The sequence below is a fragment of the Engystomops pustulosus genome, chromosome 4 (genome assembly GCF_040894005.1).
Source record: "Engystomops pustulosus chromosome 4, aEngPut4.maternal, whole genome shotgun sequence".
NCBI classification, from domain to species: Eukaryota; Metazoa; Chordata; class Amphibia; order Anura; family Leptodactylidae; genus Engystomops; species Engystomops pustulosus.
The window spans coordinates 102,051,816-102,078,953 of NC_092414.1; the positions used below are offsets into that span (position 1 = coordinate 102,051,816).

Sequence of the window (27,138 nt, forward strand, 5' to 3'; positions counted from 1 at the left end):
ATATATATATATATATATATATATATATATATATATAAGCCTTTGCAACAGTATGAGCCCATCATACTTTTGCATAGGTGCATAGGGTCTTTCCCTTTCCCTGACAAGATTGTATCTTGTACATCCTCACATGGTGGCACCTCTTTGGCCAAGGACATATGTGATATGTCCCCTCTTCAGAGAGCTATAACTTTGGATCCCTTCTATAATGTCTCATTTGATATGAATCTAAAATTGTGTTTCTAGATGCCAGAGAACTGAAGATATTCACATTTTAAGTGAGAATTTCTGGTGTGATATTTCTACATAAAAATCACTCCCAACACTACTTATTTAGTTAATATCTCTGGTTCCCTGACACCTAGAAAAACTTCATAGAGATAGAGATAGATACAACGTAAATGGATAATGTAACTAATCTTTATGTTATTAACCCTCTCCTACCCACAATAATCTGAATGTAAAAATTGCTCTGGCCAATAATGCAAAAAAAATTCCAGAAATGCCTGGAAGGGCATTAACTGATTTAATGAGCCATTTGCAGTTTCACCGTAAAGAATAGTCAGTACTTAGACATGCATGGCTTAATCTTTAAAACAAGCATATACTACTGGCAGGATCAACCGGGGAGTTCTCCCATTAATAGTTCTCGTTTTTTATTCTATCACTATTAGGTTACTAGCAGCTACCTTGATTTAGTCACATGTCCCGACACAAGGCGGAGGATTATGACTTCTCCTTCCTTTACACCAGTTGCAGTGGTTCAGCCTGTGCACTGCATATAGCCTGCACCTCAGGCTCAGACCTGGTGTTCAGGTTCAGACCTGGCGTAGAAGAGCCCTGGCAGTGCATCATTGTGCTGCACTGCTGGGATGAATCAGGAGGGCGGAACCTCCTTAAAAATCGAGTGAGTGTAGGGGACAGGGGCAGCATCATAAGCTTGCACACTTAGAGCCAGCCTATGATTAAAGTTCCCCAGTGTCTTTTGCTTAGGCAGAAAGTCAGTTTCATTATTTAGTCAGAACCTTGATGTAGTTCTTAGGGCTCTTTCACACCCATGGTTCAGTGATTCCCACAGATGCCTCACAAAGCCATTGATTACTATGGTTGTTTTTTTTACATTGCCTTGTATTTTCACTGTATTTTTAGTTTTTTTCACAGTTGAGGCTGAAAAACCAGGTGTGATGTTTGCAGTTATTTTATGGACATGGAGACTAAACGGATGCATCATGGAGAGCGGTAGAAAAATGAAGACAATACCAACAGATGCGCAACTGAAGCTGAGAACCAACGCTAATGTAAAGGGGCCCTGAGGGTGCAGTCACACATCGCAGTGAAAGAGAACCTGTCACCAGATTTTGACCACCCTGACTAACAATGCCTGCTGATAAAGGGTTACAATCCTCCCTATATCACCTAAAATTAGCTGCCAGTGAGGCACTGTACCTTAATTACAGTTGTTTTTTCTAATATGCAAATTAGCTTTTCTAGGTTATGAATCACATCCAAACTTTTAAGAATTAAACAAATATTTTTTCCCTATAACCAGTAATATTTTTGGTCTCCAGAAAGGCATCTAGGCCACTTTTGAACATGTACATAGAGTCCGCCATAACAACCTCCTGCGGCAGAGAGTTCAATAGTCTTCACAGTGGTTAAAACAAAATGGAGACTTAATTTACAAGCTGTAATTTTTTTGGACAATGTATTCATTTTGGCCAAATCCATCACAAAGTATTAAATGATGAAAAACTCCACAAAGTCTGATACCCAATTTCTCCTGAGTATGAGGATGCCCCATATGTGGTGGTAAACTGCTGTATGGGCACAAGGCCGGGCATAGAATTTTGTAATTTGGACATATGGGTATTATTTTTTGTGGATGAGATCCACTTTTCAGGTACATCATTTACGGGGGTGCTCAATAGCTAATAATCAGATTTTATTAACTCTTTCTTGGTGGTGGTTAAATAAAATCATTACTTCTTGTTTATGGTTTTTAGCATTTTTTCTGCCGGACGTTCACCATACCATAAAAATAATGTGTTAACTTTATTCTATGGGTCATCACGATTACAGCAATATCCCATTTATATGGCTTTTTTTATGGTTAACTTGTTTTGCAGAATATAGAACTCATTTTGTGAGAAATTTGTTTGTTTTTATATCGCCATGTAACAATGGGCAGAACATTTATATATTTTTGTTTACAGAGCTGGTTTAGAGCTTATTTTTTTGCGGGACAAGCTGTACTTTTTCTTGGTATCATGTTGGGGTAAATTTTACTTTTTGATCACTTTTTATGCTATTTTTATGTGGTCAGATTTTTGTGAGGTTTTTTTTGTGTATTTTTTACGGCGCTCCCCATACGGGTTCCGTGCCAATTTTATTTTATTGGTTGTTACGGACGTTGTGATACCCAATATGTTGTGTTTTTTTTAGTGATTTTCATTTTTTTAATGTTTTATTTGATTACTGCATGGGGACTTTTATTCTTTTTTAATAATTTATTTTAGTTGCACTTTTTTTTTTAACTTGTTTTTTACTGTTTTATTTTGTCCCAGGGTGGGGCATGAACAAGTGATCATTTGATCACTTGTTCATTGTAATATACTGCAATGCTAATGTATTGCAGCATATTACATAGTCAGCCTATGCAGTCAAATAGGCTGACAGCTGCACTGTTATATCGTGCACAGTGCACAATCCTAGCAGGCAGCTACCATAGGCAGCCCTGGGGTCCTTATCGGAACTCACGATTGCCATGGTAACGATCGGCACCTCTGTGCCCTGCTGTTACTGCGGGATCCCGGCTACCGCATACCGCCGGGATCCCGCGGCGACCGCCCGGGTTCAGCTTCAGCTTAGGTCGGGAACGACCCGCATCCTATGACGTAGTGTCACGTCAAGGTGCATAAAGGGGTTAAAAGATATCAAGTGCAAGACTGAAAATTTGAAGTGCAGCTAGCTTTGCTCTGCGAGTGGAAAAGTTGCAAATTTGGTGTATTTATACAAATGTTCTGATATAAGAGAAAATCCTAAGATAAGTGTCGCTCAATGGAGAAAATTTATCATTAGGCAGGCTCTTTGTGATAGTTCTATGTCTGCCTTTGGAGCCCCAATGCTCCAGATTTCTTAGAGTGGTGTTGACCTTTTAATAAATCTCTCTGGGATTTTTTTAAAATAATCTCAAAATAATCGCTAGTAGAGTAAAATAATTGCAACATCACATACGCCAGGAAGGGAGTGGAGAGACCTTCAGACTTTTTTGGAATTATTTTTAAAAAAAAAAACCATAAATCATAAATCTGGCTTTGCACTGCATTGCACTTGCAGTGATTCTATGTCAAAGGCACTATTTATGAGTGGCAGGAAAAGGCCCTTGCATTTTTTTTCCACTTTTTTACACCAAGTCAGTGATACATTTCCCCAAATGTTCATGTGCATGAGGGCTTACTCACTAACAATTCACTGATAACAATTAGGAGAGGCTGGGTCCCATGACAAACTTCTGTATGGGGCCCCCCTTCCCCTGAAAAAAATATATACATATTTGTACAAATATGTTTATACAAATCCACACATTTATTTACTTATATGGGACAGTGGTCTCCGAAGAGTGTGACGAGGCTGAAACTTTGTAGGTTGAAATTCAAAGCCAATTTTAGTTTAATTTATAGATCCCCTAACATCTCTGAGGAAATAGAGGGTCACCTATATAAACAGATGGAGCGGGCTGCGCGCGCGCGGGGGGGGGGCAGTAGTGATAATGGGAGACTTTAACTTTCCAAATATAAACTGGGGTCAGGGCTCTTCTTCATCTGTGAAGGGGAAACATCTTAACAACTTTCTGCAGGATAATTTTATAGTTCAGCTTGTAGAAATTTTTTTTATGTATATCAATGCAAAAAAAAAAAAGTGGGTCAGAGCAGTTTGGACCCCTTTATTCTGAAAATGAGGCATCGGTGACTGGAGACCAAGAAAAGATACTAAAAAGCTCCATTTATACAATAGAAGAAAGAACTTCTGATGTGGGTAGTGCCAGTGCACATATTAGTTCATACTGTAGGTTGTTAGTGTATAATAATAATAATGTACAACACAGTTTTCATAAAAAAAAAAGTTACTTGTTGTTAAGGTTATATTAAAGATATTAGCGGGTATAATACATGTCAACTTTTTATAGTTAGTTTTTAGCGACTCTTTGGGGTATGTGAAAAAAACCACAGACAACACTCTGATATGTAACTACTGCTTTTCATGCATGTGTTGCAACTACATAAGATGGTATCATCAAAGACAATATTGAATACACATGGACTTCAAAAACTAATAGTTGGATAATACTAGGATAGCACCCTGACCAAACTTCCCAAAATGAACAGGTTTGTGTGTCAACTTTTTTAAGAGTAGTCACTTTGAGGTTTTTTGTTATGCTTTGGTGCAATTTAGTGTAATGGCAGTGTGGTGTCAGAAAGCCAGAAATAGGAAACGCCTCCAAAATCCATAATGAGCTCATTCTGGCAAGAAAATGTTTTGGTATGAGTACATAAAAAGGAAAAAGGTTGTTTTTTCAATTCCACAAAAGTTAAAAAGTCCAATTTACCCAAAAGCGAATACATTTGGGGGTCAGAATTTTAAAAAGTAGTTATTTTGAGGTTGTTTCTAATTTTTTGGGGCCCTACAACATGTGTAATTACAATGCGGTGCCTGAAAATCCAGCAATAGAAAAAAAAAGCCTCCAAAATTCCTTAATAATTCAAACTATGAAATTAATGATTCAAAGTACCTTAGTACTTTTGATTTATATAGTAAGAGCATAAGGGTATGGTTTCCAAACCAATTTTTTCTCAGAATGTTTTTTTAGCACTTAAAAATACTAAAATTGGGGGGGGAAAACGAAATATACAAATGCTCCATTTCGATTATCCTGTTTTCCTTTTCTTAACTTCATTTGTTTTTCTAACTACAGATAATTTAAAATGTCAAAAAAACATGTACATAGTTTAGTCTATGCAGAGGCCTGCATTATAAATAGTCTATATGTTACTGCATAATATTTCAATCATGTTTACTGTTAATGCATTTGTGAATTACACTTACACGTACAGGCAGTACCCGGGTTACATACAAGATAGGGTCCATCGGTTTGTTCTTAAGTTGAATTTGAATGTAAGTCAAAACTGTATAATTTATAATTGTAGTTCCAAACAAAATTTTTTTGCCCCAATGACAAAATTTTATCTGCAATGGGACCAAGGATTAAAGTCATAACATCCAGAGACTTCACCAGAGGCCACAGTGGGCAGAGAGGTCGACCTGTAACTAGGGGTCGCCTGTAAGTCGGGTGTACTTAAGTAGGGGACTGTCTGTACTCTCCTTTGTTATGAATCACTACAATATTCATAACCAAACATTGGAAGTTTGTAACAGTATATGCAGCTATCTCTACTTGTTATTTTCAGGATCATTATGAGTTTGTGTGCTCACGGGATAGATTAGCAAAGAACACGTTATGAAAGCATTCTTGCTCTGTATTAAATTGTATCACATGATATCAGAAAGAAACACAACCTCCAGAAATTCAGGGCAGACAGAACAAGGGATTATCACAGTTTTATTATTAGTAATTGTCTCACTAATATGCAGCATACGCCACATTCATGAAGACAGGAGCAATTCCTTTTTCTTGGTGCACTCAGTTTAAGGGGCAGGTGGCACATTTATGTTAGACTTATGACTTACATGCGGCGTATGTTGTGAATTTGCACTGGAACAACCCTTTCTGTGCACAGTTTTGTGTTGCAAGGTGCACAGTGCAGCAGCTACACAGTACTAGCACAGACACTTCATAAATACTCGTCAACCAGTTTGCATATGTATTTATGTGCAATCTACACCAGTTGCTTCATATGTTTTAACCTAGGATTACAAAACAAATGTCAAATATCTGATGTCACTCTGACGTGATCTGCAACGCAAGTGTGGAAGGGGCCTAAGATTGAGTTGTTTTGCTTGTGCAAAACTATCCAGTTTTTCCTCTCTGCTCTTACTTTTCTCAGCTATACTGAATGTTTGACCACAAAACATGATTATGATTAAAGACTGGTCTAGGACATCTGTCCTCAGGTCTGTCACTATTTCTGTCACCTCTACCTGTTGGAGCAGCTCACAAGGATTCCATCACAGCCTTTATCTAGTCAGTTCATACATTAACCCCTTCCCGCCAATGCCCTTTTTCGTTTTGCGTTTTCATTTTTCACTCCATGTAAAGAGCTCTGTGATGGCTTATTTTCTGCATAGAAAATTACACTTCAAAATGGTGTATTTTCCCGCTTCCCCAAAATGGTGGGAAGCGGAAAAAAAATTCCAAATGCAGTGAAATTGGTAAAAAAAAACATTTGTGCCGTATTCATGTGGGCTTGGATTTCACGGATTTTAGTGTACGCCCAAAATGAAATGTCTACTTTATTCTTTGGGAGAAGCACGAAAAACATATGTCAAGCAGCCAAAAATGATAATAAGCAATATTTATTAAAGTACAAATACAAACAGGAAACTCAAATGGACAGACAATATAAAAACATTTAAAACACGAAAGTGCAGATCCACTGCCTTCTGTGATATTCATTCATGCAGTGGATCTGCACTTTCGTGTTTTAAATGTTTTTATATTGTCTGTCCATTTGAGTTTCCTGTTTGTATTTGTACTTTAATAAATATTGCTTATTATCATTTTTGGCTGCTTGACATATGTTTTTCGTGCTTCTCTCATGTGTTACTTGCATATGTGTAGCTTTACAGATCCCTCTCTCTATACCAGTTTAGGGGTCAGATTCTGCTGCCCCATCCTACTTTATTCTTTGGGTCGCTATGATTACAGGGAAAACCACATTTGTATAGGTTTTATAATGTTTTCATACATGTACAAAAATTAAAACCTGTACAAATTTTTTTTTTATGATTTTGCCATCTTCTGGCGCTAAAAACTTTTTTTTATACTTTGATATACAGAGCTTTGGGAGGTTTAATTTTTTACTACTACTACATTTACAATGTTATAATTTCTAGGACTGTACAACCTTTTGATCACTTTTAACCCCTTAACGCTCTGCGCCGTAGCTCTACGGCGCAGATGTATAAGGGATGTATGAAGAGGGCTCACGGGCTGAGTCCTCTTCATACAAAGGTGGGGGTTTTTGCATAATGCATAAAACCCCCACCGCTAATAACCGCGGTTGGTGCTAGCACCGATCGCGGCTATTAACCCCCCCGTTGCCGCCGGCAAAGTCGCCGGCGGCATTTAAAAGACGGCGGCGCGCGGGCGCCGCCATCTTTTTTTTCCATCGCCACGCCCCGAACGTCATCGGGGGGGCGGCGATCGATTGCCATGATAGCCTCGTGTCTTCTTTTGACACGAGGCTATCTGACAGCTGCAGATTCGTTACAATGAGCCAGTGGCTCATTGTAATGAATGTGCTGCAAAAATGCCATATATTGCAATACAGAAGTATTGCAGTATATGGTAGCAGCGATCTGACCATCTAGGGTTAAGAAAAAGAAAAAAAAAAGTTTAAAAAATAAAAAAAATTAATAAAATATTAAAAATTCAAATCACCCCCCTTTCCCTAGAACTGATATAAAACATAATAAACAGTAAAAATCACAGACACATTAGGTATCGCCGTGTCCCAAAATGCCCGATCTATCAAAATATAAAAACGGTTATGGCCGGCGGTGACCTCCGAGGCGGAAAATGGCGCCCAAATGTCCGAAATGCGACTTTTACACCTTTTTACATAACATAAAAAATGAAATAAAAAATGATCAAAATGTTGCACAGACCTCAAAATGATAGCAATGAAAACGTCGCTTCATTTTGCAAAAAATGACCCCTCACACATTTTCGTGCGCCAAAGTATGAAAAAGTTATTAGCATCAGAAGATGGCAAAATTTTTTTTTTCTTTTTTGTACACATTCGTTTAATTTTTGAAAATGTATTAAAACACAATAAAACCTGTATAAGTTTGGTATCACCGTGATCGCACTGAACCAAAGAATAAAGTAGGTGTGTTATTTGGAGCAAAGAGTGAAAGTCGTAAAAACTGAGCCCACAAGAACGTGACGCACGTGCGTTTTTTTTTTCAATTTTTCCACATTTGGAATTTTTTTTCAGCTTCGCAGTACACGGCATGTTAAAATAAATAACATTACGGGAAAGTAAAATTTGTTACGCACAAAATAAGCCCTCACACAGGTCTGTACACGGAAAAATGAAAAAGTTATGGATTTTTGAAGTTGGAGAGCGAGAAATGAGCCGAAAAACCCTCCATCCTTAACCCCTTAACGACTTGGCCATTTTGCACCTTCCTGACACGGCCCTTTTTTTGAAATCTGACATGTGTCAGTTTATGTGGTAATAACTTTGGAACATTTTAATATATCTGGGTGGATTTGAGATTGTTTTTTCGTGACACATTGTACTTCATGTAAGTGGATAAATTAAGGCAATATGTTTAGTATTTAGTTATAAAAAAAATGGAAATTTGGTCAAAATTTTGAAAAAAATGATGTTTTCCAAATTCAAAAATTTACACTTTTTGGAAAGTTAGTCATATCACCAAAATAACTTGATAACTAACATTTTCCATATATCTGCTATAACTTGGCATCATTTTTCAAACATTATTTCCTTTTTTTTGGATGTGAGGAGGCTTATAACGTTAGGTGCTATTTTTCAGATTTTCACAAAAATCGTCAAAACCTATTTTTGCAGTGACCAAGTTAGTTAGAAGTCACTTTTTAAGGACTTTATGATAGTACTCCCCCCACAAGTGATACCATTTTAGAAACTGCACCCCTCAAAATATTCAAAACAACCTTTGGAAAGTTAGTTAACCCTTTGAGCATTTCACGAGCGTGAATAATAAATGAACGTGAAATTACGGAAATCTAATTTTTTTTAACAATATATTCATTGAACACTAAATTTTGCGCCTTCACAAGGGGTTAAAAAGGAAAATGCATCTCAAAATGTTTGGTGCAATTCCTCCTGAGTATTCCAATACCCACTGTGTCAATATACACTGCTGTACGGGCACAGGGTGGCACTTGGTAGGGAAACAGCGCTGTTCAGTTTTTAGAGGACAAATTTTGTTGAAATACTTTCCATGTGTCAGGATACAATTGGAGAGCCCTAGTGGTACAAAACAGAGGTGAACCCCAACAAGTGACATCATTTTGGAAAGTACACCCCTTGGAGAATTTAGCAAGGTGTAATATGTGTATATACCCCTAAAGGTGTATGATCCAATCAGACCCCAAAAAGGAAAAAGGTGAAAATTTTCCCCAAAAAGTCACTTTTGCCCCAAATTATTCTAAGCCAAAAGTGTCAAAAGATGAAACAATCCCACAAAATGTGTACAACTATTTCTCCTGGATGTAGAATTGCCCCACATGTGCAGATAAAATGTTGTATGGGTACACAGTAGGGCTCAGAAGGGAAAGAGGGATGTGTGTCTTTTAGAAGCCAAATTTGACAGAAATCTTATACATGGGTTAGGATGCATTTGGAGAGCCCTAGTGGTACAAAACAGAAGGGAACCCCAACAAGTGACACCATTTTGGAAAGTACACCCCTTGGAGAATTTAGCAAGGTGTAATATGTGTATGTACCCCTAAAGGTGTAGGATCCAAACAGACCCCAAAAAGGAAAAAGGTGAAAATTTTCCCCAAAAAGTCACTTTTACCCCAAATTATTCTAAGCCAAAAGTGTCAAAAGATGAAACAATCCCACAAAATGTGTACAACTATTTCTCCTGGATGTAGAATTGCCCCACATGTGCAGATAAAATGTTGTATGGGTACACAGTAGGGCTCAGAAGGGAAAGAGGGATGTGTGTCTTTTAGAAGCCAAATTTGACAGAAATCTTATACATGGGTTAGGATGCATTTGGAGAGCCCTAGTGGTACAAAACAGAAGGGAACCCCAACAAGTGACACCATTTTGGAAAGTACACCCCTTGGAGAATTTAGCAAGGTGTAATATGTGTATGTACCCCTAAAGGTGTAGGATCCAAACAGACCCCAAAAAGGAAAAAGGTGAAAATTTTCCCCAAAAAGTCACTTTTACCCCAAATTATTCTAAGCCAAAAGTGTCAAAAGATGAAACAATCCCACAAAATGTGTACAACTATTTCTCCTGGATGTAGAATTGCCCCACATGTTCAGATAAAATGTTGTATGGGTACACAGTGGGGCTCAGAAGGGAAAGAGAGATGTGTGTCTTTTAGAAGCCAAATTTGACAGAAATCTTATACATGGGTTAAGGTGCATTTGGAGAGCCCTAGTGGTACAAAACAGAAGGGAACCCCAACAAGTGACACCATTTTGGAAAGTACACCCCTTGGAGAATTTAGCAAGGTGTAATATGTGTATGTACCCCTAAAGGTGTAGGATCCAAACAGACCCCAAAAAGGAAAAAGGTGAAAATTTTCCCCAAAAAGTCACTTTTACCCCAAATTATTCTAAGCCAAAAGTGTCAAAAGATGAAACAATCCCACAAAATGTGTACAACTATTTCTCCTGGATGTAGAATTGCCCCACATGTGCAGATAAAATGTTGTATGGGTACACAGTGGGGCTCAGAAGGGAAAGAGAGATGTGTGTCTTTTAGAAGCCAAATTTGACAGAAATCTTATACATGGGTTAGGGTGCATTTGGAGAGCCCTAGTGGTACAAAACAGAAGGGAACCCCAACAAGTGACACCATTTTGGAAAGTACACCCCTTGGAGAATTTAGCAAGGTGTAATATGTGTATGTACCCCTAAAGGTGTAGGATCCAAACAGACCCCAAAAAGGAAAAAGGTGAAAATTTTCCCCAAAAAGTCACTTTTACCCCAAATTATTCTAAGCCAAAAGTGTCAAAAGATGAAACAATCCCACAAAATGTGTACAACTATTTCTCCTGGATGTAGAATTGCCCCATATGTGCAGATAAAATGTTGTATGGGTACACAGTGGGGCTCAGAAGGGAAAGAGAGATGTGTGTCTTTTAGAAGCCAAATTTGACAGAAATCTTATACATGGGTTAGGGTGCATTTGGAGAGCCCTAGTGGTACAAAACAGAAGGGAACCCCAACAAGTGACACCATTTTGGAAAGTACACCCCTTGGAGAATTTAGCAAGGTGTAATATGTGTATGTATCCCTAAAGGTGTATGATCCAATCAGACCCCAAAAAGGAAAAAGGTGAAAATTTTCCCCAAAAAGTCACTTTTACCCCAAATTATTCTAAGCCAAAAGTGTCAAAAGATGAAACAATCCCACAAAATGTGTACAACTATTTCTCCTGGATGTAGAATTGCCCCACATGTGCAGATAAAATGTTGTATGGGTACACAGTGGGGCTCAGAAGGGAAAGAGAGATGTGTGTCTTTTAGAAGCCAAATTTGACAGAAATCTTATACATGGGTTAGGGTGCATTTGGAGAGCCCTAGTGGTACAAAACAGAAGGGAACCCCAACAAGTGACACCATTTTGGAAAGTACACCCCTTGGAGAATTTAGCAAGGTGTAATATGTGTATGTACCCCTAAAGGTGTAGGATCCAAACAGACCCCAAAAAGGAAAAAGGTGAAAATTTTCCCCAAAAAGTCACTTTTACCCCAAATTATTCTAAGCCAAAAGTGTCAAAAGATGAAACAATCCCACAAAATGTGTACAACTATTTCTCCTGGATGTAGAATTGCCCCATATGTGCAGATAAAATGTTGTATGGGTACACAGTGGGGCTCAGAAGGGAAAGAGAGATGTGTGTCTTTTAGAAGCCAAATTTGACAGAAATCTTATACATGGGTTAGGGTGCATTTGGAGAGCCCTAGTGGTACAAAACAGAGGGGAACCCCAATAAGTGACACCATTTTGGAAAGTAAACCCCTTGGAGAATTTAGCAAGGTGTAATATGTGTATGTACCCCTAAAGGTGTATGAGCCAATCAGACCCCAAAAAGGAAAAAGGTGAAAATTTTCCCCAAAAAGTCACTTTTACCCCAAATTATTCTAAGCCAAAAGTGTCAAAAGATGAAACAATCCCACAAAATGTGTACAACTATTTCTCCTGGATGTAGAATTGCCCCACATGTGCAGATAAAATGTTGTATGGGTACACAGTGGGGCTCAGAAGGGAAAGAGGGATGTGTGTCTTTTAGAAGCCAAATTTGACAGAAATCTTATACATGGGTTAGGATGCATTTGGAGAGCCCTAGTGGTATAAAACAGAAGGGAACCCCAACAAGTGACACCATTTTGGAAAGTACACCCCTTGGAGAATTTAGCAAGGTGTAATATGTGTATGTACCCCTAAAGGTGTATGATCCAATCAGACCCCAAAAAGGAATAAGGTGAAAATGTTCCCCAAAAAGTCACTTTTACCCCAAATTATTCTAAGCCAAAAGTGTCAAAAGATGAAACAATCCCACAAAATGTGTACAACTATTTCTCCTGGGTGTCGAATCGCCCCACATGTGCAGATAAAAGGTATGGGTACGATGTAGAGGGAATGGGGGATGTGTGTCTTTTAGAACCCAGAAATCTTATACATGGGTCAGAGTGCATTTGGAGAGCCCTAGTTTTACCAAAACAGAAGAGAACCCCAACAAGTGACCCCAATTTTGGAAAATACACCCTTGGAAAATGTTTCAAGGTGTAATATGTGTATGTACCCCTAAAGGTGTATGATCCAATTAGACCCCAAAAGGAAAAAGGTGAAAATTTTCCCAAAAAAGTCACTTTTACCCCAAATTATTCTAAGCCACAAGTGTCAAAAGATGAAACAACCCCACAAAATGTGTAACCATATTTCTCCTGGATATAGAATCGCCACACATGTGCAGATAAAAGGTATGGGTATGATGTAGAGGGAATGGGGGATGTGTGTCTTTTAGAACCCAGAAATCTTATACATGGGTCAGAGTGCATTTGGAGAGCCCTAGTGTTACCAAAACAGAAGAGAACCCCAACAAGTGACCCCAATTTTGGAAAATACACCCTTGGAAAATGTTTCAAGGTGTAATATGTGTATGTACCCCTAAAGGTGTATGATCCAATTAGACCCCAAAAGGAAAAAGGTGAAAATTTTCCCAAAAAAGTCACTTTTACCCCAAATTATTCTAAGCCACAAGTGTCAAAAGATGAAACAACCCCACAAAATGTGTAACCATATTTCTCCTGGATATAGAATCGCCACACATGTGCAGATAAAAGGTATGGGTATGATGTAGAGGGAATGGGGGATGTGTGTCTTTTAGAACCCAGAAATCTTATACATGGGTCAGAGTGCATTTGGAGAGCCCTAGTGTTACCAAAACAGAAGAGAACCCCAACAAGTGACCCCAATTTTGGAAGATACACCTTTGGAACATTTTTCAAGGTGTAATATGTGTATGTTCCCCTTAAGGTGTATGATCCAATTAGACCCCAAAAGGAAAAAGGTGAAAATTTTCCCCAAGTTATTTTAAGCTACAAGGGATAAAAGATGAAACAATACCCCAACATTTGTAAGACTATTTCTCCCAAATGTAGAATTGCCCCACATGTGCATATCAAATGTGATTTGGGTGCAAAGTAGAGGAAAAGAGTGATGTTTGTCTTTTAGAACCCAGAAATCCTTTACATGTGTCAGGATGCATTTGGAGAGCCCTAGTGGTACAAAACAGAGTAAAACCTAAAAAGTGACCCCTTGAAGAATTGAGCAAGGTGTAATATGTTGTGTAGTGTAATACAAGTGGTGTAGTGAGCATTTTGAACATACAGGTGGTTTTCCCAATATAATGTGCTATGGATGCCCAAGAATTTTTATTAAAATTTTATTACTCAGGAGTTGTATGGTATATCCTGAAACACTCCTTCATGCAGAGGCCAGGTTTCTCAGGGCAGGTTTCGCAATGGTATATAGTGTCTTTCCTAACCCCTCTTTTGGAACAGACTCTGCATCTTTTCTGAGTCCTTCCTTTAGATGCAGTCTGGGGCACTTCACCGGGAAAATGTTGCCCTGGAACAACACGGGGGACATCTAATCCAGAGGTACTGGGGACCTGTCCTTCCTGTCCAAATACTAATGCCTTAATCACCACCTCTTGAAAATGGAGGAATGATACAGCATGGCCTGCACATTGGAACAGCACGTAAGAGTTGTACAGTGCCATCTGTACAATGTACACAGCCAGCTTTTTGTACCATATCTTCGTTTTCCGTAGAGCACTGTACGGCTTCAGCACTTGATCTGACAGATCAACCCCACCCATGTATTTATTGTAAGCCAGGATGCAGTCTGGTTTAGGGGTAGTGGTGGTGGTACCTCGTACAGGGGTGAGGGTGCTGGAGTTCCCATGAATGGTGGTCAGAACAAGGACATCCCTTTTGTCCTTATACTTTACCAACATCATGTTCTGATTGCAGAGTGCCTTTATGTCCCCCTTTCTAAGTGGCTGCCTAACAAGGGATCCCGGGAGGCCTCTCTGGTTTTTGCGTACAGTGCCGCACGCTACAGTACCTCTGGAGTTTAGGGATTGGAAAAGTGGAATGCTGGTATAAAAGTTATCCACGTAGAGGTGGTAACCTTTATCCAGAAGTGGGTGCACCAAATCCCACACAAGCTTCCCTGTAACTCCTAGGACAGGGGGGCATTCTGGAGGGGTAATTTGGGTGTCTTTTCCCTCATAAATCCTAAACCTATGGGTGTACCCTGTGGTACTCTCACACAACTTGTACATTTTAATTCCGTACCTGGCCCTCTTGCTGGGCAGGTACTGGCGGAATTTTAACCTGCCTTTGAAATGTACCAGTGACTCGTCTACACAGATGTTTTGTAAAGGGGTGTATGCCTCGGCAAATTTTGTGCCAAAATGGTCGAGGATTGGCCGAATTTTATATAGCCGGTCAAATGATGGATCACTTTGAGGTGGACATTGTGCATTATCGTTGTAATGCAAAAATTTAAGAATTGCCTCAAAGCGTGGCCGCGTCATTACGGTGCGGTAAATTGGAGTACTGTAGAAAACATCAGTACTCCAATACTGCCTAACCTCTGGTTTTTTAACAATGCCCATGTGGAGCACAAGACCCCAAAACTTCATCATCTCTACTGCATCTACAGGGGTCCACCTAGAAAATGATGAAGTGGGGTTTTGTGCAAAAAATTGTTGGGCATATAAATTTGTCTGTGACACCATGAGATTTAGGAGGTCCTCAGAGAAAAAGAATTTGAAAAAATCTATTTCAGTGAGGCCGTCAGTGTCAAAATGAATTCCTGAGCTGCCCACGAACTCAGGAATTTGGGGCACATAATTTTCAGGGGGTGGGTTCCATGATGAATCACTTGCGGGCTGGGGAACATGCTCGGCGGTGGTCCTGGGGCGCCTTCTTGAGGGCCCCTCATCACCAGATGAAGAGGAAGGGCAGTAGGAGGAAGAGGATGAAAAATAAAGAAATGGGGCATCCTCCCCTTCTGAATCAGTCTCGGCAAGGAAGGCATAAGCCTCCATTGCTGAAAAAGATCTTTGGGATGTATTGGACATTTTTATTGGGGTGGGGTTGGGGCGTGTATAAATGTTGTGCTTTTAACACGTGTAAACTTTATTCAAGGGGGTGTGTATGTTGTGCTTCAACACGTGTGTGGCGATGAAAGAATAGACTGTAACCGTAACTAGAACTTTTACTACAGGAAAAAAAAAATTTACAACAAAAAAAGCGACAAAAAAAGGAGCAAGTGCTGAACAGTAAGATGCTACTGATCAGCGCTCAGTTGTCGCAGCGCACTCACAAGATGGATTGTGTGCGCAAAAATTATTAAAAAAAAAAACTTTTTTACAACCAAAAAAAGCGACAAAAAAAGGAGCAAGTGCTGAACAGTAAGATGCTACTGATCAGCGCTCAGATGTCGCAGCGCACTCACAAGATGGATTGTGTGCGCAAAAACTATTTTAAAAAAAAAACACTTCTTTTTTACAACCAAAAAAAGCGACAAAAAAAGGAGCAAGTGCTGAACAGTAAGATGCTACTGATCAGCGCTCGGTTGCCGCAGCACACTCACAAGATGGATTGTGTGCGCAAAAATTATTTTAAAAAAAAACCAATTCTTTTTTACAACCAAAAAAAAGCGACAAAAAAAGGAGCAAGTGCTGAACAGTAAGATGCTACTGATCAGCGCTCAGTTGTCGCAGCGCACTCACAAGATGGATTGTGTGCGCAAAAATTATTTTAAAAAAAAACTTTTTTACAACCAAAAAAAGCGACAAAAAAGGAGCAAGTGCTGAACAGTAAGATGCTACTGATCAGCGCTCAGATGTCGCAGCGCACTCACAAGATGGATTGTGTGCGCAAAAACTATTTAAAAAAAAAAAACACTTCTTTTTTACAACCAAAAAAAGCGACAAAAAAAGGAGCAAGTGCTGAACAGTAAGATGCTACTGATCAGCGCTCGGTTGCCGCAGCACACTCACAAGATGGATTGTGTGCGCAAAAATTATTTTAAAAAAAAACCTCTTCTTTTTTACAACCAAAAAAAAGCGACAAAAAAAGGCGCAAGTGCTGAACAGTAAGATGCTACTGATCAGCGCTCAGTTGTCGCAGCGCACTCACAAGATGGATTGTGTGCGCAAAAATTATTTAAAAAAAAAAACACTTGTTTTTTACAACCAAAAAAGCGACAAAAAAAGGAGCAAGTGCTGAACAGTAAGATGCTACTGATCAGCGCTCAGTTGTCGCAGCGCACTCACAAGATGGATTGTGTGTGCAAAAACTATTAAAAAATCCCTCTCTTTTTACAACCAAAAAAAGCGACAAAAAAGGAGCAAGTGCTGAACAGTAAGATGCTACTGATCAGCGCTCGGTTGTCGCAGCGCACTCACAAGATGGATTGTGTGTGCAAAAACTATTTAAAAAAAAGCAGCAGTAAAAAATTGGCACTGTGCAAGCACAAGTGCCAACCAGTGATGTGTGTCACCGATCTGCACTTGGCGGTCACAGGACACACAAAACTGAGCAAAAAACAAAAAAAAAAACCCTCCTGTATAAAAAAAAAGCTGAAGCTAAAGCTGATCAGTGATGCAAGTCACTGATCAGTGCCCAGCTTACAGGATGCAACCACGAAGGTGGTGCAGGGGAAAATAGGAGGAAAAAAAAAAAACTGCGACCAAAAAATGAGCACACGTGCTCGGCGTCGCAGGACGCACACAGGGAAGGGTGGGAAGGGATCAGGAACAGGGATTGATATAGGGAAATTAGGGATCACACAAAAAAAAAAAATAAGATCACACAGAAGTGAGATCTTACTGTAGTAGTCACAGCAGCAATTGAGGATCACACTGGTGGTGCCCAGAAAGGTGCCAGCCAGCAATTCTAGAGGGTCCAGCAACACAGGGGGGTGATATACACTGTTCTGCACGCTGTCTCACACTAGAATGAGACGTGCAGAACAGTGATCACTAATTTGAACTTCCCATCTGAAATCCGATTGGCCGATCTGTATAGATCGGCCAATCGGATGTCTATGGGAGGTGGCATGATGCCACCAGACATGCCCCCTAATGATGATGATTGGTGCTGTCCTAGACAGCACCAATCATCATCCTGTGTTAACCTACAGGACCCCCTGGTGACGTATACTGCTGCTATTGGTCGGTCGCATCGACCAGCCAATAGCAGCGATCGCGGACGAGGGGGGGGGGGGCGAAACCCCTCTGCACCACGAGGCAAGATGTCGGCTGTCAGGGACAGCCGCCATCTTGTCCCGATCGCCGTGTCTCTAGACACGGCGATCGGTAATAGCGGCATTCCAGCGCTATCGGCTGGTCTGAACTGACCAGCCGATAGCATCGATCGTGAACCGGGGGGTGCGACGAAACCCCTCTGGTCCACGAGGCAAGGTGGCTGGCTGTCAGGGACAGCCGCCATCTTGCCGCGATCACCGTGTCTGCAGACACGGTGATCGGTACATCGCGCGCCGTAGTACTACGGCGCGCGTCGGGAAGTCACTTCCCGCCGCGCCGTACTAGTACGGCGCACGTCGGGAAGGGGTTAAAGAGAACCCGTCATGCAAAATAACCCCCCTAAACTAAATATATATTCATAAACTGCCATTAGAGAGCATTGCATCTATCCCTTCATTGTCCCTCTATATGCCTGTAAACCTAAGCAATGAGGTCCTAAAGCTGTATGCAAATGACCTGTGAAATGTCCAATGAAGCATTAGCATATTCAAGCTGTCCACTCTATTCATGAGTGGGAGGCACAGCCACACCCCCAGTGCATGACTGACAGCCTGTATAATGATGTGAGGCTGTATAATGGTGTGCTTCCTGGTGCTGGTGACCACGCCCCCTGCAGCGTGTGTGTACATGTGTGTGTGTTTAGGAGAGATACAACAGCTCCAGGCAGCCATGTTACAGCAGAACATGTCAGATTCATGTGTAGCTGATGTCTGTGTCTCTCACCTGTATATTAGGAGGATGCAGAATGTCAGCAGGTACAGCACTCACACTAGCCATGCTTTACTATACATTACACACAGACATGAGCAGGGGGAGGAGTAACAGGGGTGACATCACTGCTTCTGACCATGTGACCAGCCTCATTTATATGATAAAGAAAAGATAATTTTATAATGATTAATGTATGAAATAACTAGATAAAGGCTGGGATGGGATCCTTGTGAGCTGCTCCAACAGGTAGTAGTGACAGGACAAGTGACACAGACCTGATGACAGGTGTCCTTTAAGGGGTTAAAAGAATTTTTAATATTTTTTAAAATGGCAAAAAAGTGCTATTTTCGACTTTGGACGCTATTTTCCATTAAGAAGTTAAACGCAGTGAAAAAACGTTATTATATTTTGATAGATCGGACGCGTCGATACCTAATGTGTGATTTTTACTGTTTATTTATATTTATATCAGTTCTTGGGAAAGGGGGGGAGGCTATTTGAATTTTTATGTTTTTTTTTATTATAGTTTTTTTAAACCTTTTTTTATTTTTACAAATTTTCTGATTTTCTGAATTCCCTAGGGTATTTTAACCCTAGGTGGTCTGATCGATCCTACCATATACTTTCATACTACAGTATGGCAGTATATGGGGATTTTCCTTCTCATTCATTACAATGTGCTGACAGCACATTGTAATGAAAGGGTTAACATGAAGCAGCCTCAGGTCTTCAGAAGTCACAGGGAGTGAAAATCCTTGGCGCGACCCTCGGCGCCCATGCGGTGCCGTCTTTTTTAAGCCACCGTCGGTGATTGGCGGAAAAGCACCTGTGATCGGTGCTGGCTCATGGGCTGAGCCATCTCCACAGCTGGTAAGTCTTTGCTGCATATTGCAGCAAAGAGTTACCGGTAACACCCACAATCAATGCTAGCACCAATTGCGTTTGTTCTGCTTCAAAAAGATGGCAGCGCATCAGGGAGCAGCAAATCGTTGCCATGACAGCCTCGGGTCTCCCAAAGACCCGAGGCTGTCTCATTTTAACCCTTTCAATTACAATGTGCTGTAAGCACATTGTAATGAATGATGAGGAAAATCCTACAGTAGTATGGCAGTATATGATAGGATCGATCAGACAACCTAGGGAGTCTGAAAAATAAAATAAAAATATAAAAAAAAATTAAAGAAAAAAATTATAATAAAAAATCCTAAAAATTCAAATCATCTTCTTTCCGTAGAACTGATATAAATATAAATACCGTAAACAGTAATAACACATTAGGTAACGATGCATCTGAAAGTGCCCGATCTATCAAAATATAATAATGGTTTTTCGCTGCATTTAATCCCGTAGTGGAAAATAGCGCCCAAAGTCGAAAATTGCACCTTTTTGCTATCATTTGCTATAAAAATGATATAATTGAAAACATCATTAAAAGTCGCAGAAAATGACATCATCCACAGCTCTGTACAATGAAGTTTGAAAAAGTTATTAGCGCCAGCAGATGGCAAAATAAAAAAAATAAATAATTTGTACAAGAGGTTTTAATTTTTGTAAATAAACCTATACAAGTTTGGTATCGCCGTAATCGTAGCAACCCAAAGAATAAAGTAGACATGTCAATTGGGGCACACAGTGAAATCTGTAAAATCCAAGCCCACAAGAAAACGGCGCAAATGCGTTTTTTCACCATTTTCAATGCATTTGGAATTTTTTTCCGCTTCCCAGTACACGGCATGGAATATTCAATACCATCTCTATGCAGTGCAATTTGTTATGCAGAAAACAAACCATTACAGAGCTCTTTGCATTATAGATTTTTGGTGGGGAGTGAAAAATGGAAATGAAAAAACAAAAAAGAGCCTGGTCCTTAAAAGGTTAAATAAAAGTGATTGTGAGTTCTCTATATAAAGAGCAAAAACAAATAAACTCCAATGATGTGGCAAATGGTAAAAGTATGGGCAAGTTTAAATGTTGCAGATTTTATCATTATGTTGGTACTTATGGTATTTACAGTTGAAAGAAAATGTTTTGCTGATTTGAAGCAGATCATGTATTGTATATTGTATCACTTTATGATTTGGAAAAAGTATGTAGAAAAAATTGTGTGGGCAATAAACATACTAATGAAGTGGTGACAAACATTTGAGCACTTTTAAAACTTTTAAACGTTGTATCTGACTTTACAACTAGTTAATAGTAAACTATGCAGCACTATCACCCAGTACCTTTGAGTCAGATAGAATGGGGAAATCTCTATGTTGCTTTTAACACCTACCCATCTTTTCTGGGATGTAGCATAACAGGCGATAGGTCTTTGTTTTCAACATTCAGCAGTAAGTTGTTTTCCTGATACCCTGAATAATTGGATCCTGGCTATCACTGACAGACACTTGTTAATTGGAACTTGGCTCTCAGAGACAGCTACTGTTTCAGATTCTGAGTCATTTAGCATATCTCCATTTCCCCATTTTGGAAATAATACTTCTCCCCTGTGAGTGCTATGAGAATTAAGTGATTTGGTTTAGTTTAGTTGAAACTTAAAATTAGAAAAAAAACACCAGCCCAGCAATTGCATATATACACAGTAAATACACTTATTAGTCATTAACATGAATAATTTCAAGACATTTTGGCACTTGACATCAAGAAACATTGATTTTTAATTTCTGCTATGTTACATTCAGTGATGACATTGTAAGATTTCAATGATGTAGTATAGCTCTATGAGAGGTTTTTTTTGCAGGATGAGTTGTGTTTTTCAAAGGCATCATTTTAGGGTAAATGCAAGCTATAGATGAACTTTTATTTATCTTTGTGGGGAGTGTTGGATACAGATACTAATGAACATGAGAACAAAAAAGAAACTTAGGGACTCCAGCCAAACCTTTGCTCTGGGATCCATGAGTCTTTAGTTAAATCCCTGCCAACATGTATAGTTTTAAATATTTACTATTCCTTCCACCACAACTTACTGTGGGGGAGATTTATCATTGGTTTTGCTGGGCTTTTTTGACATAAAAAGATGAAATAAAGTTGCATAGAGGGTTTTTGTTACTTTTCGTTCATAAATATTTGCACAGGACTATTTCCGCCTCTTCACTATACTGGGGTAAACATAGAACTACTGCTAGTGCAACACAGTGCAAAACCTGATTCATGACTTGTGACTTTTTAATAAATTTTGCTTCTTTTTTTGCAAATTTTTGAGGAAAATCCCAGACATAAGTAGAGCATAAGAACATTTGTTAAAGGGCCAAAGCCACTTTAATGAATCTGACAAGCAGCGAAGCTCCAAAGACAGGCATAGAACTGTCCATGGAGCTTGCCTAATGATAAATCTCCCCCGTGTGTTTAAAAGGCACAGTAAACATGTAAAATATAAAATGTTTGGAATTTTGGATTTTGGTTGGAACCACACATGATGGGAAGTTATTAAATATATTACAGGAAATCTACCATCAAAATTTGTAATGGATTTTTAAATCTCTAGTTGCTGTCATTCTAATGAAAGCTTAAAAGGAATGGCCCATGATCACACAGGTGTGCTTCTGTGACATCACATGAGCATAAAGATTTCTACTTAATGGAAGTAAACATAGAAACTTTCTATAGAATGGCCATAGAATATTGAATATGGAAGTAGCCGAGTAAAATTGGAAGAACAATTCCCAACAGTTAACCTATCACCAATGTAACTGTTCGTTTGTAATTTCAAGATACCAGAATACGGAGTAGCAAGATATAAAGCAATCTTACACAGCAGCCCGGATGATTGGCCTGATAATTTTCCTAGGTAAAACGGTTTGAAATGGTGTCTGTCAGGCCCAAAATGGCAACTAAACCGATAACAGAGGTCATTAACTGGAGCAAAAACATATGTTGGTGGCAACAAACTAATAAAGCAACGTAGAACCTATTTTTATGGATATGCAATACAGTCTGCTAGTGCAATGCATTAACTATTTGCCTAATTAGCCTCCAGTCAACTCCAGTTTAGCAGGGATGTTTTCCTATTGAATGCAACTGTAAAAAAAAAAAAAAATCATAAACTGATGTTTTTGCAGATGTACACATGCAGGAGTTTAGCAAAGGTGAATTATCTCTGAAAAACACAGAATATTTTTACATAAACTGATAAGCTGTGTGGGTAACAATGTCCTTTTAGGATTTTCTTGTGACATGCGGATGATATTTGGTGAAATTCCTGAATCCAAAATGCAAGGTACAGCAGGTACATTGCTGCCAGTTCTCAGAATGTAACCAACCATGTGTTCACCCTGTGTGACCCATACCATATGAGTCTTATTCCGTCTTGTGATAACCTATTCATAGTTACTTTCTGACTAACATTGCTTTGAGAATATATGTCACAAACATTTTCAGTGACATACAGTGACCAATAGTTTGAACACACTTTCTCATTCAAATTTTTTTTTTATTTTTACAAATATAGAAATTCACACTGAAGGCATCAAAGCTATGAATTAACACATGTGGGTATATACTTAACAAAAAAGTGTAAAAACAACTGAAAATATGTCATATTCTAGGTTCTTCAAAGTAGCCACCTCTTGCTTTGATTACTGCTTTACACACTCTTGGCATTCTCTTGATGAGCTGCAAGAGGTAGTCACCAGAAAAGGTTTTCCCATCACAGGTGTGCTCTGTCAGGTTTCATAATGGGACTTCTTGCCTTATAAATGGGGTTGGGACTATCACTTGTGTTGAACAGAAGTCAGGTGGATATACAGGTAATAGTGCTACTGAATAGACTGTTAGAATTTGTCTTATGGCTAGAAAAAGCATCTAAGTAAAGAAAAAATGAGTGGTCATCATTATTTTAACCCCTTCACGACTTGGCCTTTTTTAGTTTTTTCACTTCCATTTTTCACTCACCAACTTCAAAAATCTATAACTTTTTTATTTTTCCACATAAAGAGCTCTGTTATGGCTTATTTTCTGCGTAACAAATTGCACTGCATAGTGACGGTATTTAATATTCTATGGTGTGTACTGGGAAGCGGGAAAAAAATTCCAAATGCAGTGAAAATGGTGAAAAACCACATTTGTGACGTTTTCTTGTGGGCTTGAATTTTACAGCTTTCACTCTGCGTCCCAAATGACATGTCTACTTTATTCTTTGGGTCGGTACGATCACGTGGATACCAAATTTGTATAGGTTTTATAATGTTTTCATACATTTAAAAAAATTAAAACCTCCTGTACAAAATATTTTTTTTTTATTTTGCCAATAACTTTTTCATACTTTGGTGTACGGAGCTGTGGATAGTGTCATTTTTTGCGAATTTTGATGCCGTTTTCATTACTATAATTTTTGGGACTGTTCGACCTTTTGATCACTTTTTATAAATTTTTTTATATTTTTCAAAATAGCAAAAAAATGCCATTTTCGACTTTGGACGCTATTTTCCGTTACGGGGTTAAACATAGTGAAAAAACATTATCATATTTTGATAGATCGGGCATTTTCGGACGCGGCGATACCTAATGTGTTTATGATTTTTACTGTTTATTTATTTTTATATCAGTTCTAGGGAAAGGGGGGTGATTTGAATTTTTAGGGTTTTTTATTATAATTTTTTTTTTTTTAACTTTTTTTTATTTTTACTTTTACTATTTTTCAGACTCCCTAGGGTACTCTAACCCTAGGTAGTCTGATCGATCCTATCATATACTGCCATACTACAGTATGGCAGTATATGTGGATTTTACTCCCCATGCATTACAATGTGCAATTAGCACATTGTAATGCATGGGTTAAAACGAAGTAGCCTCGGGTGTTCGGAACACCCGAGGTTCCATGGCGACGATGGTGACGTCATCGGGGAGCAGCGATCCACGACAAGATGGCCGCCGGCAGCATTGCTAGCACCGATCGCGGGTGTTACCGGTAAGCCTTTGCTGCAATATGCAGCAAAGACTTACCGGCTATGGAGAGGGCTCGGCCCGCGAGCCCTCTCCATGCACCGGGACCCGGCGCGCGTCGGGAAGGGGTTAAGAAATGAAGGTTAGTCAGTCTGAAAAAATTGTCAATCTTTGAAGGTCTCCTCAAGTGCAGTTGTAAAAACTATCAAATGCTACAAAGAAAGTGGCTTACATGAGGATCGCCCCAGGAAATGAAGACCAAGAGTCACCTCTGCTGCAGAAGATAAGTTCACAAAAGTCACCAGGTTCAGAAATCTCAGGTTAACAGCAGCTCAGATGGTCAATGCCACACAGAGTTCTAGCAGCAGACACATCAGGCCTTTTTGATAAAATAGCTGCTAGGAAACCACTGCTGAGGACAGGCAATAAGCAGAAGAGACTTGTTTAGGCTAAAGGCTTTTCTGGTGACATTGTTGGGGAGTTATTTACTGTTGGGGAGATTATTTACTGAACCAGCATGGTTACCACAACATCTTGCAGCGGCATGCTATTCCATCTGGTTTGAGTTTAGTTGGACCATACACAGCTCTAGGCTGTGTAAGGGATATTTTACCAAGAAGGAGAGTGATGGGGAGGTACAACAGATGACCTGGCCTCCACAGTCATCAGACCTGAACCCAGTCAAGATGGTTTGAGGTGAGTTGGACTGCAGAGTGAAGGCATAAGGTCAACAAGTGCTAAGCATCTCTGGAAACTCCCTCAAGACTGTTAGAAGACCATTTCAGGTAACTACCTCTTGAAGCTCATCAATAGAATGCCAAGAATGTGCAAAGCAGTAATAAAAGCAAAAGGTGGCTAGTATATAATTCCACATGTGTTAATTCATAGTTTTGATCCCTTAAGTGTGAATCTACAATTTGTGTAGTCATGAAAATACAGAAAACTCTTTGAATTAGAAGCTGTGTCCAGACTTTTGATCTGTACTATACATTTTTAAATGATCTTTCTCTAATTTCTAACAAGTTAGCTGCTAAAACTGTTCAGTCTTGAGTAGTAATAACCTATGGCTTGTTTGTTCACTGGTTTAAATATGTATGCCATATAATATGGTTTGGCATGTAATATATGCCCATGTAGTTTACTGTTTGACAATCCAGAAGGAAGAATAGATAGTACTGTGGAACTATGCCCTGTACATCAAGTCCCTGAATGTGAAGGTGCCTGGTCTGTTGAAACAGACCCATGTGGTAGTCAGATCCAAATACTAAGCAAAGTACAGTGTAAGAGATTTCTTGCATCATAGTGAATTAGGATGCAAGGAGTCCCTGTCTGTTTAGCCAGCAGACAGGGGTTCTTTGCATCCACCAGCAATTCACTATGATGCAAAGATACACTGCACTGTGCTCAGTCTTTGGTATCTGACCGGGACACAGGTCACTTTCTGTAGACTTAATTTTATCACATTTTCTATGTCTGTTTTTGGAGCTCAGCTGTCCATGAGATTCATTAAAGTGGCTTTAGCCTTTTAAATGTTAATTTGCTCTTAATGCTGTGTGGGATTTTTTTTCAAAAAGTCCCAAATAAATTTCAAAATTCAAAACAAGTCCCCGCACATACACCAGCAGGAGAATGAAGTAACTAAAAGACTTTAGTCATAAGTCTGGCTTTGCACAGTGTTTCATGGCATTAGTTTATGTTTATGCCAGATTAATGAAGTGGCGGAAATAGCCCTGTGAAAAGTAGAACCCCCCCCCCCCATCAATGTGACTTCTTTGCGACAAAGCAAATGATAAATAACTCCCAATCTGTTTTTACAGTTTTTACCTTCAGACAGACTAATTAATGGGGCTTCTTCTTTTGGAATACCCCAGCCAATACAATGAAGTACAATGGGGCTTATTTACTAAGGGTCCCCCGATCACACTTTTGTCAGATTTTTGTAATTTTTGGGATTTGCGCCGCTGGGACAGGTATTTAACTGGGGATTGTGGCATGCAATAGGATTGTGGCGCAGCTGTGCTGGCTTACATGCGACAGATATTGGGTGCGAGCCATCAGACGATCCGACTGATTCAGACTGAGCGCGGGATTTAACATTCAATTTGTGTCGCAAGACAATGCGCTTACATACATAGGGTAGAAGAACGTGAACTCCGGCGGACCTGAGCGGGGATGCGACAGGTGTAGGATATCGGGGGCATGATCTTCATGAATCGCAGCAGATGTGCATTCCGTTCGGACAATGCACTTTCACGCAGGGCGGGTAAGTAAATGTATCCCACTGTGTCATGATAAAACAATCTCAAAATCCCTTGGATTTTGCAAAATTATAACCACTTATAGTGACACATGTCGGAATTTAAAATACCCTATATACTCAAGTATAAGCTGACCCAAGTATAAGCCGAGGACCCTAATTTTATCACAAAAACCCGGGAAAACCTATTAACTCGAGTATAAGACGAGGGTGGGAAATGCATTGGTCAGAGCCTCCCCATTTTATAGCCTGCCGGACCCTGCCCCATAGTATATAGCCTGCACCTGCCCCCAGTATATTGCCTGCCAGCCCATATCCCCCAGTATATAGCCAGCCCACTGCCCCAGTATATAGCCAGCAGCAGGGGAAGCTGGAGAGAGGAGTTTTGATATATTTTTTTTACTCGAGTATAAGCTGAGTTTGGGTTTTCAGCACATTTTTTTGAGCTGAAAAACTAGGCTTAGGATGGTGCCACACGTAACGCTTTGTCTGCATTTGCGATCGGGAATGAACCGCC

The 27,138-nt window shown here is 39.5% G+C and overlaps 1 protein-coding gene across 1 annotated transcript in view; it reads right to left on the reverse strand.

Moving 5' to 3' along the window:
- PPP1R3A (protein phosphatase 1 regulatory subunit 3A) overlaps positions 1–27,138 on the reverse strand; it is a 47,677-nt gene that overhangs the window by 14,879 nt on the left and 5,660 nt on the right. The gene's annotated exons all lie outside the window — the stretch shown is intronic.